Source organism: Hetaerina americana, unplaced genomic scaffold, assembly GCF_022747635.1.
Source record: "Hetaerina americana unplaced genomic scaffold, ioHetAmer1.1.p SCAF_91, whole genome shotgun sequence".
NCBI lineage: Eukaryota > Metazoa > Arthropoda > Insecta > Odonata > Calopterygidae > Hetaerina > Hetaerina americana.
In genome coordinates, this window is record NW_027287550.1 from 303,029 (window position 1) to 326,242 (window position 23,214).

The window sequence follows — 23,214 nt, forward strand, 5'->3', positions numbered from 1 at the left end:
ATGATCCCTTATCGTTCGTGGAAAAAAAATCTTAAATCTATTTGTTCTACACTTAATCTCTCTAATTTTATTCACATGTTATCTCCCACCGAAGTACGATGAGGGTAATAATACATTTTCAACATCACTGCTAAAGAAACGCCCTTCCAATTTATGCAATAGATTAAATCTGTAATTTAACCTTCGCTCCGTGAGTGATTCCCTGCCTAGCTGCTCTAATATTTTGGATACGCCACTGAGTTTATCATTACAACGTTTTACAAATCTAGTTCCCCTACGCTGCACGCGATCCAATTCGGCAATTAATCCAACTTCGTGAGGATCTCATATACTAGCAGCATATTCCAAATGAGGCCTAACCAGTGATAGATAAGGTTTCTCCTTGACCTTTTATTCAAATTTACCCAGTACTCTACTCATAAATCCTAATTTTTTGTTAGCTTTTCCACGCATTCCCCGAATTTGTTTCACCCAGGAGAGATCGTGAGTGAGGGTAACGCCTAGGTATCTGTTCGAGTCTACACATTTCATTTTGGTGTTCCCAATAAAGGAGGCGTTCGGGTAGGAATTGCTCTTTTTCCAAACATTTATGACTAAGGACAAAGCTGCTGTGTCCTCAGCATCACGGATATCACGGTAAACTGCATCGTCGGAAAATAAACGTATCTGACTAGCGACTACGGAGTCAATGTCGTTAAAGTAAAGTAGAAATGAAAGAAGTCCGATAACACTTCCCATATTAATATATTATACATTTTATATATGTATGTATATATATATATATATATATATATATATATATATATATATATATATATATATATATATATATATATATGTGTGTGTGTGTGTGTGTGAGTGTGTGTGTGTGTGTGAGTGTGTGTGTGTGTGTATAACTCTTAAACAAAAGTTTCTGGCGTCACTTGGTGGCAATTCTTCATATTGAAATTGAGACTAAACAACTTGGCTTTTCCACATAGAAAAAATTTTATTTACCACCTAGGTTTCGTTATGGTATAACATGATCAGGTGAAAATACAGGTCAAACACAGTGTATATATATATATATCCGTCCAGATATATATATATATATATATATATATCCGTCCAGATATACTATATATATATATCCGTCCAGATATATATATATATATATACATATATATATATATATAATATTATATATTTATTTTATATATATATTTTATATATATATATTTTATATATATATATTATATATATATATATATATATATATATATATATATATATATTTTATCTATATATATATATATATATCTCGACGGAGGGGAAGAGGAGGGAGGAAAGCAAGGATTGGTTGAGGTAGGAAGAGTAGGGTTGGTAATATTGATAAATTAGCAGGCTGGGAGGAGGGATTAATACAATGTTGAAAAAGGTTTGCTTGGCGTCGAGTTAGTTGGCAGAAGAGTGGGGGAATGGGTAATGTGAACGGGGAGAGCGGCACTGGGTAATTAGTCAGGTGATTAAGCAGCAGGCTAGGAGGGCCTATTACATTGTTGAAAAGATTGGCTTGGTGTCAGTTTAGTTGGCAGATGGGTGAGGAAAATAGAATAACAGGGAGCTTGAAGGGTATGGAAAATCGTTGATCAAAACATCTTCTCCGTAATCCATGCGCTGAAGGATTTCTAATTGCTCCAGCGCATCGAGACGGTGGCCTTTCTTCTCAATGTGCAGGATTTCGGGGATGAAATCGCTGCTGTGGCCACAATTTCTCAGGTGTTTGGCGAAGAGTGACGAGGAGATGTTGTTACTAAAGCATGCTCGGTGCTCCTTTGCTCTCGTCTCAAATCTCCTTCCCGTCTGGCCTATGCATGTCCGGTTGCAGTCTTTGCAGACCTCCGCCGTCATCTACAAGGCCACGGTTCAATCCCCTCCGCCGGACGCCCTAAACACATTCTCGATAGCTGTCGTGTGATTTGAGGGGTTGTGCTCGTGGTTATTCTTCTGGCCCGGAAAATAAAAGCTGGATAAGGTGAGCGAGGAAGAAGGGCAATGTTGATGGCGAAGCGTGACAAGACGCGTATCACCTGGATGGACCTAAAATGTTTCAGTTACGTGTAACTGACCGTACTCTCTATTATCGCCATTTCACTCGTTTATTTATTTTATTCGTCCAAAGGTATAATAATAATATTGATATCTTGATACGTCCGAATGATATTTTGATGCATCGATTCATTCCAGATAAACCTTTTTTCTCGTTTACACATAGTGTACTTTCATTGATATGACGTCCTGCCGATAGCCTGCCACTTCATAATTATTTGTTTTTGATTAATTTTTGAGTTGATTTTCATTGATCATTTCATAATATCTCTCATAAGCTTACCGATCAAATCCCTATTAATAAATTGGTGAATACTATTTAAACTATCTTTGCTCCTTTTCCATCGGAATTATGTGTCACCAATGTGAATTAAAGTGCTTCAGTAATTTGTGGCTTAATTTGATTCTGGTTTATTGTACTATCGCGTGGAAATATTCCGTAAGCTTTTCGAAAGTTTTACGATAGTAATGCAACTTAACCACTCTGTAACATTACAAGAAACTGCGGGAGATGCCGCAACAGTAACTTTTTGACGGAGTCATCCGCTAATCTGCATTTCCATGCAACAATTTCAGAGTGTAAAAATCATTCGCCTTGACCGGGATTCAAACCCTGATCCCTCGATGTCCGGCCGAGTGCTTTAGCTAATTAAGCTATCGAGGCGTCCTCTTACACTCCGAAATTATTGGGGCTTTAAAGGAACAAGATGTTGTGACGAAATACCGTGTATACAATGCACTCACATCACAGGCATTTGTAGTCGTGGGCGATGCACCACACTCCACGCGGTTTAAACCAACTTTAAACACTGACTCACCTTTTACCTTTGACTAATTACAAGAAACTGCAAGAGATGCCGCAACAGTAACTTTTTGACGGAGTCATCCGACTTTCCTTTTCCACCATTCTAGAAACTCATTGTTCAAAAATGTTTTGCTGGAGCTGAAATTGATCTAAAAAAGTTTTTTCTTAGTAGACACTTAATTCATATGCTGCTTAGGAAAATTGAAGAATTTCTTCAACACACATTCTTAATATTTCCAATGGCCATAAATGGTATTCATGGTTTTGAATCTATAAATAGTTGCTTAAGACTTATCCAAACACAGTATTAATCCAAAGAAGATGTCCTTAATAAAATTAGTTAAAATTTAGTGGTAAGAATAATAATAATTATTCTTGCCACTAAATTTCCCACCATTATTTTTCAAAGGCGGTGAGTGAAAAAAATATAATTTTATTCAGGAAACCGCCTCATGAGTAATCATTGATTCACCACATCATCATCAACAAGGGTTTCCGCCATCTTTAGTAACAGGAAAGGGGTTATCAGAGAGGTCTTTTGTTCAAGAGTTTCTTGTTAATGCATGTTGGGGGAAGATGGCACTCTGGTTGATAGGATGGGAGTTTGGTGCACCTTCAGGTTGCAGATCCACCTGGATTCATTGGTGGTGAATGCATGCTTGTGCAACACTTGGCAATCAGAATTAAATTTAAAAAAGGGTACAGTCATAAATTTCTCTAAATAGGAAAGGTCTCGCTCTTATTGCAAGATGAATCCCCCAAGCTAGGGCTGTCTCAAGAGATTGCAGCGTGGCAGCTGCTCTGCCGAGTACAACAGAGCAATCTCTAATTTATTAAATAACATCTTAATCTGCCTTTACTCACCATTTCTCTAACTTGTACCATTCCCAACTGATTTCACCCTTAACTCTTCATCTCTAGATGCTGTTTTTCGTTAAAATCTCTATGCCCGTCTCACAATTGAGCTAAGTCTTCATTACATCTATCTTTGCATTCCAGTCACCCTTTTTCCCTTTAAGCAGTCTGACATTTCCTCTAATGTTGTATTCACTTGTTCATGTAATTATTATGTATCATAATAAATTGGAATGTAGACCTGCATCCCATCATGTCAGCAATCCTTTAATCTCCTAATTCCTTCTTAGTAATAAAGCTAGCTCCAGTTATTTTCTTGTCGGCTACCAAATATATTGGTATCTTTTTCTCATTACTAAGTATATTACTCTTTTCTTATAATTGCATCATTCTTCTTATCCATGCCTACTTGATTTCATTACTGGCAAAAATATCCTTCCCTAGCCACTTTTTCTCCCTTTTCATGACTTCCATTCATTTTTCCAAAATGACTCATCACTCTTTCATTGAGTTCCGAGTTTTTTCATTGCAGCTATCTCCTAAATTGGTCCTTAATCCTTATAGGTATCTTCTCTGTCTTGAAAATGAAAATACAAAATTCAAATGATTGATTTGGTTTCATTGAATATTGTTTTTTTAAAATCTCTATTAAAATTTAATCTTGAAATGTGTATTCACATGGATTTTTTTATTACATTGCATCCAGAGGAACTGACTGAAAAATTTTGCATTTTTTTTGCCTGTATATACCTCATTGGTTTATGCAGCCCATGAATCTATTAAAAAACTTGATAGCATAACCAAAATTCTTTTTGCTAAAAACTTCTTCTTATTTGTAGTCTCATGCATGTGATTATGGTATATATTTTCTCTATGCTTATATCATGTATTGGTGTAAGTTCTATGAAATATAATTTAGTTTCTTAGTCTTCTGATGAGGTTCCAGTGTCCTAATCAGTTCATAATATGTTCATATTCCACTGTTTTGGGGATGAAATTGCTTGGTTGGTCGAAGTTAACATTTTTTGCATTAATTATGATTAGGGGTTAAAGTTGTGATTTTGAAGGGGTCTATGAACTTTTATCTCTTATATCTTACTTCAGGGCATGATGAGAGAATTCTCGGAAGATTTGGAAATTAATGCTTAAGTTATTATCGGAGGTCACGTAAAAAGAAAGATACTCATCCCTAAATTTAATGATGTTGACATCAAGATTGGTACCTTTGGAGCCCTGAGCAAATTGATCGCCACTGGTAAGAATTTCTAAGGGTTTGATGATAGAAGCTATACATAGTTTTGTTGAAACTGTTTACACAATTTTAATACTAGCCCTCAATATTGAAAGAACAAAATACCAAGGAAATATTAAATGGGATTGTTGAGTACGCCATTCAAATATGAACAATCATAACTATTATTTTATTTTATTGGCATGTAAATATTTTATACTGGGTTTGTTCATACCATGAACCAACCAGCAATTTATCTATTTTGGGATTTGTGTTGCAAAGTGTGTAGGAATCCATGTACTATAGTATGCTATGTGAAATTGAACAAATGACCAAGCATCCATGTTACAGTGATTTGCAATTTGATATTCCTGCCCCAAAAATGATTTTTGGAGCTTGTCCCACACTGCATTTAACTGCATCATTGCTGCTGCTTCAAAATCTGATTTTTACCATTGTTGAGACTTTTTTTATGTGGATATATTATTGACAATAATCTACATATATATTATTAGCAATAGTCTATCTGTAAAGGTGGGTTTTTATTGGTCCTGAGGTCATTTGCTGCATCACAAAATCATACCTAATAACACTAAATACACTAGAAACAGTGGGTTCTAAGATGCGCAATGCATTTTAATAAAGAATTCATTGACTTCACATACTCTTAACTTCCCTTCATTCCATCGAATTTGCTATTATTTTCCTCCATATACCTCCTACAATGCTTTCCCTTTCATCAATTTCATGAGTATTCCATCACCAATGAAACTAATATGTATCTGCTATTGTTCTCCACACTTATATCCTAAAATTACTCTGATCTATGCTTATCTTTGGGCCTCAATCACCAAGTTACCATACACAACTGTGCTGATGGGTGTAGGCAAATGTATTCACCACTCTAGGGCTTAATTCTCATTTTTCATATTGTATTAATTTTTATTTTTCCATGGTGTACAAGAGCAACACAGGACACATCACAAAAATAGTAATTCAGAAAATCGTTCATATTCATATAAAAAAAAGATACTCATTTTTATCATATTTATATACATGCACCTGTAGGTCATATTTACTCAGGTTATATTTTGCTTATACTTGTCATATTTTATCAATAATAATCTTAGCCTCACTGTAATAATATTTCTCAGTACGGAGAGTTTTGCTTTATCTTTTTACTCTACCCATTACTCTTACTTTTAATGATTCTTCTCATTAATGAGTAAAACAATCACCAAATGATTCTAGTGAAGACTACTCTTACCTGATAACTAAAGGGTTATAGGTTCAAAACCCACCTTGAGTTAGCATGTGGTGCAATGAAATATGTTATTTTCTATTGAGTTGGCAGTATTATATAATAAAATTCAGTAAGGCACCTTAAAAATCCAACTACTGCTATATGCATTCTAGTTACCAATGATGAAAAAATGACACATCTGACATGATACTTATCAAACCAAAAATTAGTCAGTTGATTATAATCAATTTTATTCATAGATAGCAATTATTAATTTTTGAAAAGGAAAATGGAGAAGTTATAATTCTCAATATTTAGATCATTTTAAAACGATTTTGGCTTTGCATTTTGGTCATGTTCAAGATTAAATGAAGGATATGCTTAATATCCTTTGCTGTATTTAACATCAGCATGACATTGCTGAAAAAATTCCATTTAGTAAATATTTTTGGCATAAGAAATCATGGGCTTCATACTCAGGTTACCCTGTGCATCTTAAATCTGCAGCCATCCATAGTGAATTGATGCATAATATGTCAAAATTTTATTTCTAAAGGACTTTTGTAAATATTGAAATACCTACAATTATGGATTTCTTCTAATAAGATCTGTGAACTATGTACTTACTTTCCAATGTTACAAACATATGGTGATTCCTGGTATGCACAAGAAGTACATCTAGTAGACGCCTCATATACTAGAAATGCGTTAATGGTTTATTGCAGCTTTCATGATTATTCCATTTTCATCTCTGCGAAGTAATTGTTTTAATTCTTGATGCAAGACCTGTTCAAAACAATATGAGACTGGTCTTTCTATGTGTGAACTGCTATATTAATCACAAACAGTAAATTTGGCTAACAGTAGCATTTGTGACCAGTAAAATACCACCTTGCCCATGCCCCTATCTTGACTTGTCTCTGCACAACAGAGATTCTTGTCTGAGCTTGCACACGCTTACTGTACAATTTTGTGCGTGTTTGTATTGAATTTTGTTTTAACCTCAAGAAAAGAGCAACTAAAACTTATGCAATGGTTCAAGAGGTATTCGGCCATTGATCTATAAGTCAGGCACAGTATTGGGGGAAGGAGGGGGTTGGAAGGGGCAATTGTCCCAACGACCCAAAAAGCTCTGATGTCACTAGCAAACAAGGGGGAGATGTGGTCATTTTCTTCAATTGGGAAGGGATTATTCATAATGAATATATTCCCAAAGGACAAACAGTGTATGAGTAGCATATGAGGTTATCAGAAGATTAAAACTATGTCATTCTGTTGAAGAGACCATAAATGTGGAAAAATAAGTTTTGATGCTTTCATCATGACAACTCATGGGCACACACATTGATTGTTACTGAGTTTTTGGCCAAAAACAGCGCACCGGTGATCCCCCAGCCACCCTAATCTCCATATCTTGCTCAAGCAGACTTTCTCCTATGTCCTAAGTTGAAATCCATTTTGAAAGGATGACGATTTTAAACTATTGAAGTCACCCATTAAAATTGTACCACAAAATTGAAGGCTATCCCGAAAAAAGCGTTCTAGGCAGATTTTGAAAGCTGGAAAAAATGTTGGGAGCATTTTATTGGCAGCCAAGGGATGCATGTGGAAGGCAATAAGCATTATTAAAGGGTAACTAATAAAATCAAATATTTATTCAAACAGTGTCATCTTTTTTTGAACAGGCCTTTTATTTTTCAAATCAGGGATTTAAAACATATCCACGGTAGGTAATGTGATGTTGGATGAGGCTGATTCCTTACTGGATGACAGCTTTGAAGAAATATGTATTCTATCCTTAGGCAATTTTAGAATTTATATTTTATAGACATTATGTTATCCTGGAACTAAAAAGCAAATGCATATAAACAAATTGCTAGTGTTTTGCATTGCAAAATGTCACCAGGTTGTAGCAATTCAATTAACAGGCTCACAAACATCTGGAGGTTGAGGAGTTTATGTGTAATAAAATAAACATGTTACAAAATTACTTATATTAGGAGGTCTTGTAAAGTTTCTAAATTCATTCAGGTCTTACTTTTTTGGTGAATTCCATTTGTCTTGAGAGAAATTTAAAAGTAGTTAGAGTGTTAGTTAGTTAGATAGTTAGTTTTTTATTCGCCATAGAACAATACATAATTGTATGGGCTTCGTCAAAAATTCAATTACATCAATTGTATACAGGTTCTTAGGAATAATAATGTACATGACATATATGAGTATTAAGGATTTAAAAAAGTTGAATTTCCTACATTGGCTCTTTCTGTGTACTCTTGGACGCTATAAAAAACATTATTTAAAAAGAAATGTTTTAACATTTTTTTGAATTTATTTTCTTGGGGGAGTATTCGTTTTAACTCTTCAGGAAGCCGATTAAACAGTAGTCTTCCTGAAACTTCTGGGGTTTTTTTTAGTACTGCTACTCTGCAATGGCCATTATGAAGATTTTCCTTGCCCCTGGTGTCGTACTTGTGAACGTCCCTATTTCTGATCAGTGAAGGTGTTTTCGTGCAGGCATACAATATCACATTATACATATATATACTAGGAATGGTCATGATTTTGTGACATTTGAAATACTCCCTACAGGATTTTCTTGCATTTAGTTTAAATATAACCCTTAACGCATGTTTTTGAAGTGTGAGTATTCTATTGATGTTTCCATGTGCTGAACTCCCCCAGCAGACAATGCCATATCGAGCTATGGACTCAAATATACCATGATAAACTGGGATTAATACTTCTGTATTGCAATAGTTGGCAAGATTTTTTAAAAGGAATAGGGCTGAACATAATTTTTTACTACATTTTTCCATTTGAAACCTCCAGCTTAACTTGTTGTCTATTTCTAAACCCAATAAAGTGGTATGTTCTAACTCAGAGATCAATTGGTTTTCTATTTCTACAGAAATATTTGACTGAAGGTCTCTATTACTAAATACCAAGTTACTAGGCATTCCTTTATATATATGGAATACCATTACCAATTAAATAAGTAATATGTAATGTCTTGTTTTTAACTATGAGGACATTCAAGGGGCCAATATTTGGCCACTGTTCTTTAGAGTTTTTAAATGTTCAGCATGAACGATTAATATTTTCTATCATCTAATCATAGAGTACCAACTTCAAAGCTGGTTCACATTTGATTGAATATAGATAGTAAGATAGAATTTATATAGAATATATTTTAAGTTAGCATAGGTCAATGTCTATTGTCTACTCTTTGATTGGAACTCAACAGCAGGTGAGTTCCAATCAAAGAGTAAACAAAAGTTAAAAGGTGTAAAAATGTAGGGGTGTTAAGCTTGTACTCATTCAAAACCAGTCTTTTAGGGCAGGTTTTGAAGGAGTACACACTTAATACCCCTACATTTTGGCCTCACCAAAGATCCAACCTGATACCATACAATAATAAACCATTTTTCGATTCCAATTATTGTATACCTCCTTTCATTCTGTCCAATATGCCTATCCTTTTCCTCCCCTATCTTGCTTGCCTAATGTTCTCACCTATATCACAGTCTTTAATGTCCCATTGCCAATCAAAATACTCTGCATCCACCTTCCATGCCTCCCTTGGATTTCTTCCAACAATACTCTCTCCTCCCTGACCATGCCTAGCACTTCCTCACATGCTTTTCTTCATGTAAATTTCAAATGTTTCATCCTTCTCCGTAACCAAATTGCAAAAGTCTCCAATCTATGATTATCATCCAGCTTCCATGACTGCGTTTTGGAAGTGTACAAAACCACACTCCATATCAAATTTTTCTCTAATATTTTCTTAATATCCTTACTCATTGCCCACATCATCAACTCTCTCCTAATGAAAACCAAAGAACTTCCAAGATAGGTAAACTCTTCCACCTGCTCTAGTTTTTGCCCTCCTACGTTACTGTTAACTTAGCCTTCCTCTTACACGGACATGTCATAGTCTTTGTGTTGTTCACAAGTTTCTCATCCCATGCCTATGAAACTGATTTTCTAATGCATAGAACAGTGATTGAAACCCCTTGGCTGACTGGCAAACAAAACCTTGATTAGGCGAACATCATGCTATTTTCATGAATTCCCCACAGACCTATACCATTAATTCCTATTCTCACTACTTCCCATGCACTTTACCATTTCCTCAATATATACATTGAAGATCATGGGTGGTAATAGACACCCCTGTCTTACCCCTCTTCCTAGAACTCCACATCCACCACACACACACATAAGCAGCCTGAGACATTTAGAGGCTATGGATAATTCACTTATTCCTTCAATCTAATTCCTATCATCTGTAACATTTACTGATTTTATCCATGGAATGTCTTTCCAAAATCTTTGAAAAAACAATTACATCCTGATAGTATTACCCTCTATTTGTCATCTCAGCACTGACAGCTCTCTTGTCACTCATACCTCTCCCCTTCCTAAACCCAGTAAAGACAAGTCCTTAAGTAATCATTTGCTCTCCTACCATTTGTTATAATAATAAACACTTAAGCTGATTGTCTGATCAAACTTTTTTCCTATAGTTCTCATAAGCTTGCCTTCCCCTTTTTTGTATGGAATGTAACACCGAATTTTGACCAAATTCCTCTCACATTAATGCTTTGAATTAACCAATAAAAACTCTACCTTCCATGATTTTGTAAACCCTTAAGTAGTTGTTATCTGTCATCATATCATTTGATTTCAATATCCCAATATGTTTTTTATCCCACAGTCAAATATACGTGTTCCTAATTTATCCACATTTATGTCATATTCTCTCTTTATACCCAAACTTGCTGGCCTAATATATTCACCGTATAGTCCCTATATATATTTCTTACATCTCTCTGGTATCTTTCCTGTTTCAAGTAATGACTTTCCTGAGTTTTCTCAGATTGTTTGTATGGATTTTCCCTTATAACATCCTGATATCTCTTTCACCTTTCTGTACAATGCACCCATTTTTCTCATACTTTCATAAACTTTCCATATCCTTGCACTGCGTCTTCCACTTCCAGTGTTTATTTTGCCCTATTACTTTCCCACCTAGGTTTTCCAATTATCTGTTTGTACTTCCTTCTACCCAACTCTTTGTTTACATTCTTCCATTCCCCTCTCTTATCTATGTTACAAATCATCTCATCAGTAATCCATGGTTTCCTTGTCCTTGTTCTGTTCAGTGTTTCCTTTTCGGTTTTTCATATCCCTTTGTTCGTGTTCTCATTTTTCTCCTACTGTACACCTCTGTCTTCACTAATATTTTTTTTCTGCTACCTCTGAGTACTCCTTTCTTTTTGTCCCAGAAAATGCTTTTATAATCTTCTATATAATGTTTTAATCAAGGACTGGATATGATTAAAACTTGTCTCTGTATAACTTCATTGCTTTCTTACCACACTCATCCCTTATTCTTAAACTGTTGTAACCTCACTCCCATCTTTCCCTTCAGTTGCAGAGCTATCAAATGTTTCCTCCCAGAGGCACTTGCAATTATTTCCCTTAATTGATCATATACCCTATTTCTTCTTCCTTATGGTTCCTTGTAGTACTAGTATGTTACATGTAGAGCTGAATGATGACAAAGTTCATTGGTTCAGCTTTTACCTCTTCTCTGCTCTATCACTCAACTGTTCTGTTTATAATGCTTCTTCCTGCCTTTTTGTTCAATATTATTACCATCCCTCACAGTCTCTCTTCTTCTCCATTATACATTACTCTATAATCGTTGCTCCAATAATACCCACTATCTTTTCATCTCATTCCGCACTACCCTAGAATATCTATTTTCTGTTCCACTTCTCCCACTCTATATTTTCTAATTTCTAGGGCCTGCAAACACTCTTCAAATGCCCACCACATTTAGATGGCATTCACATGGTGAACAGTCATCCTTCAATGCCTGAATATGCGGTAAAAAATGGGAATGGGACAACCCCTAATCCTGGGATTTAGTCATAAAATGTTAAAATTTGGAGAACTATTATCATTGCACTGATATATAAATAACTATCAGTAGAAGAAAAAGTGTCGTACTTGAATTTAATATGAATGATGAAGCAAGCGATTTTTTTAATTGGTGGCTTTCAACATGTTATGCAATATGTGAAAAGGTAAAAAATATCGTATGTATCCTTGTAAATTGAAGGAGCAATTCATGCTCTTAATCAGGCTAATCATGTATCACACTAGGGAAGTGGGTCCTACTAACTTGTGTTCTACAACTAAGTAGTAATCATCATGTACTTACTTGTTTGAGTAAGAATACCATGGTATATTGCATACATACTCCATAGGAGGAATGATAGAGTAATATACAGCCTAGGGGATGACAGCCAATGAGTGATTGCAATAATATTGAATAAAAATCAGCCTTAAGTATTCAATTGTTTATCAACATCTTCACCATCCACTTGTCTTGCCTTCCTCAAATTTCTCCCACTATGCGTCTTTCTTCTTCTACTGTGCTAATAACTGTTTTCCTTTCTATCCAATTCACTTGTTTAATTCCCCACACCTTCTAGTCATAAGTCTCTAGCCAACACTTATACTCCCACCTTAAAGAAATTTTCTGACCCATTAAGTATATCATATTATTACACATTAAAGCTTTCACTTGTCTTTCCTGTGCATCATTATTTAAGGTTCAGATCAGCAAAAGCTTTTCCCTACCCAATGCAAATACATATTCTTTTTACGTCCTTGCCATTTTCCAACCTACTTCTATAACATCTCATATTTTCTACTCTTCTCCACACCTACATCTCATTCTTATAAAATGCTAAATCATGGAAAGTAGATACAGTAGATACCCACGAGGGTGGTCTGAAAAGTTTCCAACCTAACAAAGATACAAGATATTTTTTCTGAAATTTTCTGAGACGGAAACTTTTTAGGCCACCCATGTATACAATAAGGTGCAGAAATTCACATAAATCAGGTCGGTACTTTATGTAACATAAAACACTTTTAGTATAATCTAATATAAACACCTCAATAATAATTACTAATTTAAATGTGCTCAATAGTTATATACTAATATATAATTAATATACTAATGGTATGCAATATATACTATACAGATTAATGATTATATTATACTATGGCTCCTGTACAGCTTAAATCTTTCTTTATTTTTTGATGGGTTGTCATTTAATTACAGTAGGAATTGTTAAAGCATATTTTAAGACGAAGAAAAGCCATAAAGTTAGTTTTTGGTTCCCGATTAATTACTGATATAATATTGGGAGAAAATAAATATAGGTTCAACATTCAGTTGAGTTTGTACAAATAATCCAGATACCCATCTTTTCCTCAGAGGCAGTTGATACTACCTAAAATATGGGCTAAATTTTCAAACCCTTTTCTTCCAACTTTGAGGATAAAATTGTCATCAAGACCTGACCCATGCAAGGATATGAAATATTTTTTCTTTAATTTTTTTTCCATCACACCCATCACTATGATTTCCTGTACCTTAACCCCACCTTTAAACTCTTTTGGTTAGATTCTGTACTAAACTGTACTAAAACAGATTTAATTGCAGTAAACTCTCCATCATCTTCCCTTTAATATTGTTCAAAAATGTCAAAATAGTATATCATCCATCTTATCCCTATTCCCACCCACCGTGTCCTTATCATCAGTTCTTCCCATACCTCTTTTATCATTTACTCCACATATATGTTGAGAAGTGCCAGTGATAATGGACAACTCTGCCTTAGTCCTCTTCCTAACACTCCCCATATCCAGACTTTCTATCCCCCAAAAGCACCTAAGCAGTCTGAGGCATTTACAGGTTGTGGATTAGTCTCTTATCCATCTAATCTACTCCTACTTTCCACAGTTTATTAATTAGTTTTTCCCCAATCGCACTATGAAACCCCTTTTTAAAAAATATACAAAATAGGATAGGACATCCTGATGGTATTCTATGTTCCTCTCTATTAGTGCCCTCATAACTGTAATGACATCATGTGTGTATCTACCTTTCCTGTGCTAAAATTGACCATCACTAAGTAATCATTTACCTTGCCCTCCATCCTCTTGTAGATGATCCTGAGAACCACTTCAGCTACATGTGAAATCAAACTTATTGTTCTGCAGTCCTCATATGATGTATCTTTGTTGGAATTTCATATTAGATTATTTCCAAATTGGATTCCATACCTTGTTGGAATGGGAACTAATACTGATATGATAAAATCTTCAGGCCAAATTTCTCTTTCATAAATGCTATTAATCTGTCCATGAATACTATTCCTCCCACAGTTTCCTAAATCTTTTATTAGCACCACAGGAATGCTATCTATCCCTACAGTTATCTAATTTCATTTCCTGTATTAACCATTCTATCTCACTGTCAATTAAGCCTGGACCTAAGCTATCTTCACTTTGTTGCTAAGTCACACTCTCTAGCTATATATATGTCTGTCCTTGTTACCATAAATTCTTTACCATGTAGTTCCTCTATATATTCCATCCATCTCTCTTGGATCTTTTCTGTTTTAAGTATTACCTGACTCGACTTATCTCTAGCTGTTAGCACAGATCTTCCCTTCTTATTTCCTTTTAGTGTTTTAACCTTCTTGTATAGTACACCAATTTCCCCCTTCCTCTGCAAACTTTCTATATCCTCCCATTACGTTTACCAACATGATTCTTTCACTCTATTTAATATCCGTCTCAATTTATTATTTAACTCTTTGTACTTCATTCTACTTAACTCTTTGTTTACATTCTTCTATTTCCTTCTCTTATCTTACTCTCTAATTACCTCATCAGTAATCCATGGTTTCCTGGTCCTTTCCCTATTAACAGTTCTTATCATTTCGTTTGAGGCTCTCATTATCAGTTATAAGGTGGAGAATTTTTGGAAATGAGGTCAAAGGAGGAAAATAACAGGACTTTTTGAGAAAATCATGAGAGTTAAAAACATGTGGCATAAGACTTTAGTTCTTGTAGAATATGGTATGGAGTTAGAGCAAATTTTGTGTAATATTGGTCAAGGTTTAGGAGTACAGTAGAGTATTCTATGGGGTTCAATCAATAATCTGCGCAACCCAGTGGACTACTGCTACTTAACTTGAAATTGGAATGAGTGTTCTATTGACTAGAGATTTTGGGGTTCATATATGCATTGCCGGCCTTGCAAAATTCCAGTTAAATCTAGAGTTTGAAATTTTATGGGTTCTTTGTGGGAAATTAAAAGGGAAAAGGAATGAAACCTCCTCCCTAGAATGTGTTTGAATTTTAAAGTCCTCTCATGGTTGATAGTTTGAAATGAGCTCTATTCTCATCTTTAAAAACAAATCATCAACAATTACTTATTATGAGGCATTAACTACCTTTACTATTACTCTGCCTGCAGAGTAGTACCGGAAAAAGGCCGGGCTTGGCTCTTAGTTTTTATTAATATAGGTGATTTCCACATTTTTCGGGCTGCGTCCGCATATGTCGTTTAAATGCACAACAGTTTCGCCAGCTATCCTGCTGGCGTCCTCAGGTCAAGGATGAAAAGAAACTTGTTGTCCCGTCTTATATAGGGAAAATCCAGCGCCAATACCGGGAAATTTCTTTGCCAATCAGGGAATGTCCTCATATTTGCACGGAATAATTCTTTTCCACGCACTGTGGAATGAATATCCATCCTCTCTGTGGAAAAATGTGGAAATCACCAACTCATTGCCGTGGAAACCTGCGAACAAACATTTATTAATATAGTTTTGGCATTTTTCTAGACTCTGAATTATGAAATAAATGGCCAAGTTTTCATTCATATCTCTGTGCCTGCATTATAGTAATAAATGTTCAATGTTTAAAATGTTGCTGGACTTACATTGGCATTGCATTCATCATGATGTACACTGAAAGCTATTAATATTTCAACTATGATCACAAGTTACCTATCACAGATTAACACCCTTCATTGGAAGATGAGGAATCCTTGGCCATATCATAAAAATTAGCTCCTCAATTTCCATAGTCTAGGATTTTTAAGATTTGGAATGTTTCATATCTAATAAAAAATGGAATTACCCCGATTTCTACAGAAAGATGAGGCTGTGCTAAAACAGTGCAGCAAAACTTCTTATGGAGTGAAGTTATTTATTTAAAATAAATAAACTAAAAGTTACCAAAAATTAAGCCGGCAGGGTGTCGCACCGATACTCGAACTGTTAATTTTTTTTCCTGTTTATGTCCCACAGAAATTTATGTGCATTTAACATACCATCAAATACGGTATTTACTTATTCAATTTACATATCTCTTCATTCATTATAATCAATTTACTCATGATTTATATCATCTCACTACTAAAATTTATATTTCTCACTGTTACATTCCAGATTCAATAATGAAATGACAATTTATATATACATTCGACCTACCCTCCCAACTCAATCACTATGCATATCACCTATACACTGACAATGTACAAATTTATCTTCCTTTTGACACCATAAACCTTGATGATGCCATTGCAAAGCTCTGATGTAGACTCACTCTTCACCTGTAGCATCAAGAGTTTCCTCAAAATTAATCCCAACAAGAGTCAGTCAATTATCATTGGAAATGCTAAACTCCTCTCACAAATCAATTTTACTTAACTACCACCACTTAAAATTCTGGACTCTCCTAAACCCCTTTATAAAACAGCATCTAACCTTGGGATTATTTTTAACTAAAGTCTGATGCAGACCGCTCAAGTAAATAAAATCTACAAAACCATATACTCACTCTCAAAAGAAACTTAAAAGAATTCTCTCTGTCTCTTTGAGCAAGCAGCTTGTCAATGCCCTTATACCACCACACTTCGACTAATATGATACAGTTTGTCAAGACTAGTCCAACCAACTAATTTTAAAACTACAACAAACTCAAAATGTCAGATTACCATTTATCTGGGGTCTCATCAAGTAAAGTGAGGTCATGCCTCTGAAAGTTATTGTAAACTTAAATGGCTAAAACTTCAGGATAGGCAGAATCTGCATATACTCTAACTTCTCTTTCATAATTAAAATAATTATCTACCTAAGTACTTATATGATAAACTTGTCCTTATTAACAGTATGCACAGTGCCAACACCAGGGGAAATAATATCTACTTAATACCTTGGCATGACTCAGTAATTTACAGCAAATCTTTTCATATAACAGCCTGTAGACTCTGGAACACTTTGCCTAAGGGCATTAAAAATTGCCAGTCACTGACCTCATTCAAAAACAAATACAATAAAATGGTACTACATAATGAAAACACTTCTCTACTTCTACACATACATATATCATCTCAATTAGAGAATGCAGATTTTTCAACATAGTTCCTTCTATAGTTCTTCATTCATACTTTCTTCAAGCCTTCACAAATCCAAAGAGCACATTCTCTCTTTCTCTAACCAATTATCCAAGCATTCTCCCTTCTTTCGTATAGGTTAGAACCAAACTGTTTCTCAATATATCCTCAATGAGGTAAACAATAATTTAAGTTTTTAACAAAGTGCTGAGTAATTTATCTTTCTAAACTTTGTAATTTATCTTTCATTATATCCAGTATTTTCTCTATTATTCTAAATACATCTACGCTAACTCTAATCTACAGTAAATTTTTGTACTTGGTAAGGTATTCGTATGCAATTCAAGATCATCCATAGCAAAATTATGTACAATAATGTTTAATATTTGCAAATTTTAATGTTTTTCTAACCTTCAATCATACCTTAAGATATTTTGAATTACACTTCTCCAAATACTTAAACAAATAAATGGCTATTAATTCAACCCTTCATCCAGCATATAAATTCTTCTTTCCAAACACAACAGTTGATTTATTGTTAATATTGGTACTCTATTGTTCAAGGTTGGTTTTTGAAAGTCACAGGTCACTCAATGGTACCATGCCCCTCCTACAAAACACCACCTAACACCTGACACTACAGTAAGTCCCTCTTCAATTCTGCTTACTTCTTTCCTCCTTTCATTCCATGCAATATGCCTATCTTATTCCTTCCCCTTCTTTGTTTGGCTAACATTCTCCCCTCTATTACAGTCTTCAACATTCCATTTCCGGTCAAAGCACTCTGAATCTATCTTTCCTGCCTCCTTTGTATTTCTCTCAACAATCCTCTCTCTTTTCTCGCCATGCCTAGTACTTCCTTTCATTTCATGAACAGATTCCTCACTAATCCTTTAAAATCACCTGAATTGTAATAAAAGCTTAATTGAATCATTTCACAGAAGTGTTTCAATGTGTAGGGGTATCTATGTAAATAATTAGTGGTACTCTACTTGGTTGTGGAAGGTTTCTATAGATCCAAACACTATGACACATTTATTTACATCTCCAAGCCCAGACTAACACAACAGAAGTAACCTTACATTCATACCACCTGTAACAATAACTTATTATTTAGCTCTGCATACTTTCTAGCTCCTTAATTCCATTTATAATGCCTATTATTTTCCTCCTACCACCTGGCTTCTCCAAGATTCTCCCTTTATTACTGTCTTCAGAATTTCATTACATATCAGTATTACCTGCATCCACTGTACTTCCTTTTTCCAACTACTTCAGCCTTCTCTCATCCCATACCCTCCCTCTTAATATATTTTCCATTTTCATCCATTTTAATATTTCACTTCTGGCTCATGCCTGTCAAAACCCTCCAACGTTTGCTTATTCGCTAACCTTATCGTCAAAGTTTCGGAGCCGTAAAAAGAATGCTGCATCTTAAAATTTTCAATGGTTTTTTCTTTGCCTCTTTGGCTAATGTACAGGCTTCCCACCAAGAGGCCCCAGGTTCAAATCCCGGAGACAACAAATATTTTTCAGTGGTATGTTATGGGAAATGTTATGTGTAATGCCATAGAAGTAATGAGATCACAAGTAGAAAGGAAATGAGCACACCCAGAAAGTATTTGCACCCTTCATGGATCTTGTTAAAGCACTGTGAATAGACTAAATGGGGTAGATTTAATGAATAATTTGCAGAAAATATGAGTTGTTTGCATAGAGGGGCTTATTATAATAGGTATGGAATGAGAATAATCACAAGAAAAAGACCTTTGTGAGTATATCAAGAAATACTAAGGCTATGTTATGTTAAAGTTAAGAGTACATTTTCTGGAATTTTTATACAAAATTTTTCATAGAATTTTTTGAATTTTTGCTAGTGTTTAAGATAAAGGAGAGTAAATTGTTTTGCTCCACCATGCATGTAAGGATATTAAAAGAAGAATTGAATTGGGTAAAGAAGTTTTTGTGAATAGGTTGTAGTCAATGACTGGTGCCTTAGATAGTAGTAGTTTTTATGGGAGGCGACCGACCGACAGCTAAGGTCATTTGCACCATTAGGGATGGATGGGAAAGGAAGGGTGGAGAGAAACCCGGTGTTGGCATTAGCCTACCTTTGTTGAAAGGCACCAAGGGGTCTGTAGTTTAACGTCCCATCCAATGGATGGTATGCTCACTCAAAGTGCTCTCCACAAAACACCTCAAGTAGGGATCAGAATACCATTGAAAAAGATCTTCCACCTTTGGGGATTCGAACTTGGGCACTCTGGGTGGGAAGCCAGTAAATTAGCCACCGCACCATCCTAATCCCCTTATTGCTCCTGGTATGGTCACCGAGGCCAGATAGGTTGAAGGTTAAGAGCCAGATGAAAGGTAATCAATGCAGCATTTGTTCCTCATCAAGGTGACTGCAAAGGCATCAAGCTCCAGTGGAGTGGCCATTGAGTGATGCTGTCACGTTAACAACACTATTGAGGAAGGCAATAAGACACCACCTCAATTATTAATCTGATGATTTTTATGATTGACAGTTTAGAGAAAATGAGCCTTGGCAACTATGGGACTAGGCCCAAATTGGCCATGTGTCATGCCCAGCAGCGGGAGAGGTAAGGCTTGTGCCATCGTCATTACAGAAAACCCTTGCAAAGCAAAACCAACAACAGCAGCACAGAACAAGGAGAAGAAGACCTAATTAGTTGGAATAGGAACTTGAAATTTTAGGATAGTATTGAGAACAGGTAAATTATAGAATATAAAGTGAGAGATAGAAAGAGGTATTTTAGGTGTATGCATGGTGAGATGGAAGGATAGCGGGGATTACTGGAGTGATAGTTATTGAGTAATATATATACATACAGTGGAGGGGATGAGAGCCAGTGAGTGATTGCAATTATATTGAATAAAAAGGTAGGAATAAGAATAATTAGCATAAAGCATGCAACAGATAGAATATTACTAGTAGAAGTAAAAGCAGGACTGACCCATTTGGTCATTGTTAAGGTATACATGCCACAAAGCAATCATAGGTGGGATGAAGTTAATAGGGTATATAATCAGTAAGAGGACATAATCACAGATATTCCTGTGGGACACTAGTTGATAAAGATGTGGGAATGGAATGCAATGGTAGGAAGAAGAAGATATGGCTATGAGGTGTGAGATAACAGTTTATGAACGAGGAATGACCGCGGGGAGGAAGCAATAGAGTTCTGCAGGAGATAAGGGTTAATCAACAGTAACATTTGGTTTACACACCACAAAAGGCATAGGTTTACATGGAAAATGCTCAGTGACTCAGAAAGATATAAGTTAGACTATGTTATGGTTAGCCACAGATTCAGAAACAAGGTGATCAATTAGCAAAGTTTCTCAAGAGTGGATGTGGACTCAAATCACAATTTATTAATTATGAAGAGTAGCATTCTATTCAAAAATATAAAGCAGGGAAGCCAGTTTAGGGAATTAACTGGATATAGAAAGTTTTGCAGGGGAAGGATGAAATTGGGTTGCTAACCAGGAAGGTTGAAACACTGTCAGGAAGCATGAAGGGAAAATCTAGGCTTACAATAAGAGATAAGTCAAGAAAAATATTAATTAAAGCCCAGAAAAGATCCAAGAGGGATGAAAGGAATATGTAGAAGAACTATATGGTAAAGAACAAGCAAGGTTAGGCATAGAAAGAGAAGAGAATATGATGCAGATGAGGATAACTGGGGTTCAGGCATGCTTGACAATGAGATAGAAAGGGTGTTAAAAGAATGAAAATTAAATAAGGCCATTTGGCATTTTCATGGAACTACTTAAAGATTTGGGAATACTACGAGGGTCATCCGGAAAGTAGTACCCGTTCGTGCCGCATGAAGTGCTGACGACGCGAGTAGCCGCTGGACGAGGTCAGATAGCTTCAGTGGCTTGTCTGCCTTCTCTGAGCCAAGTTGCGTGACGCTAGCATTGCCTGTGTTGTTTCTGTGATTGTTTACAATGTTTAAAAAAATTGAGAACGCCGCCAGTTGTGAAGTGAGGGCAGTGATTAAATTCCTCAATGCAAGAAACGTTCGCCCATGTGATATTCATCGCCAATTAAAGGAGGTGTATGGAGACAATGTAATGGACGAGTCGTCTGTTCGGCGGTGGTGTCGCAACTTCAACATGGGGAGGGGGAACACACACGACGATGAGCGTTCGGGGAGACCGTCTGTCATTACAGACCAACTGGTGAGCTCAGTTGACGAATTCGTGAGGAACGATCGGCGCGTCACAATTGATGACATCTGTGAGCATTTTCCCAATGTTTCTCGAACAATTGTTCATGAAATTGTTAAACACCATCTGCATTATGCAAAAATTTGTGCAAGATGGGTCCCTCGCGTATCTCAATGAGCTGGCGGCGAAGGACTATGCAGCAGGAATACAGAAACTTGTCACACGTTATGACAAATGCCTTAATTTGCTTGGAGATTATGTTGAGAAGTAGTTTAAAGTATCCTCTTTCAAATAAAATTTTTTATGTTTGTTAATATTTACTTTTGTGTCTTTATTTCACGAACGGGTACTACTTTCCGGATGACCCTCGTATATCAAATGCCTTCTCAAAATCTACAAAACAGACAAACACACCCTGATTGTGCCCTATGTTCCTCACTATTAGCACCCTCAAAAATACAATGGCATCATTGAGGTGACAAATTTTCATTCCTACCTTTTAATTCATTATTTTGAAAAATGTTCCCATGGACTAACTATAAGTTTTTGGAAATTGTGGGAGGAAGAAGTTTTATGGACTAATTCATAGCATTTATGAGTGAGAAGTAAGTCTGAAAGACTTCTTCAGATCATTGTTAGTTCCTATTCCAAAAAGATAAAGGCTACATCATGTGAGGACTAGAGAACACTAAGTTTGATTTCACACACAGCTGAAGTGGTTCTCAGGATCATCAACAAAAGGATGGAGAGCAATGTAAATGGGGGATGAGCAATGAAAATTACCTAGGGGATGATCAGTTTGATTCCAGGAATGGGAGATGCGGATGTGATGTCATTGCAGTAATGAGGGCACTCACAGAGAGAAACATAGAATACAATCAGAACCCATTTGCCAATTTCATAAATTTGGAAAAGGTGTTTGATAGAGTGAATTGGGAAAAATAAAAGAATATATTGCAGAAAAAAGGAGTAGATTGGATGGATAGGAGACTAATCCACAACCTGTATATGTCTCAGACTACTTAGGTGCGAATAGGGGATGGAGAGTCAGGATGGGCAGTGTTAGTAAGATGACTACGGCAGGGTCGTCCATTATCATCTGTGCTGTTCAACATATATGTAGAGGAAATGGTTAAAGAGGCATGGAAGAATGGGGGTAGGAATAAAATTCATCATGGAATTCACAAAATCAGTTATGTTTATAGATGATCAAACTTTAGTTTTCCAGTCAGCCAAGGGATTTCAGTCATTGCTGAGTGAATCGGGAATGCAGTGCGATAGATATGGGATGAGAATAAATTAAACAAAACAATGGTTATTCTGTCTACAAGAAAGAGAATGACTAAGTTAAACATTGAAATAGGTGTGTAAAAACTGGAACAGTTGGTACAGTTATCTCAGAAGTGTTTTAGACCAAAATGGTCAAATTAGTGAGGACATAAAGAGAAAAATATCATTAAGCAAAGAAACTTTCACTAGGAGGGAATTTATGACAGGGACACTGAGTAAGG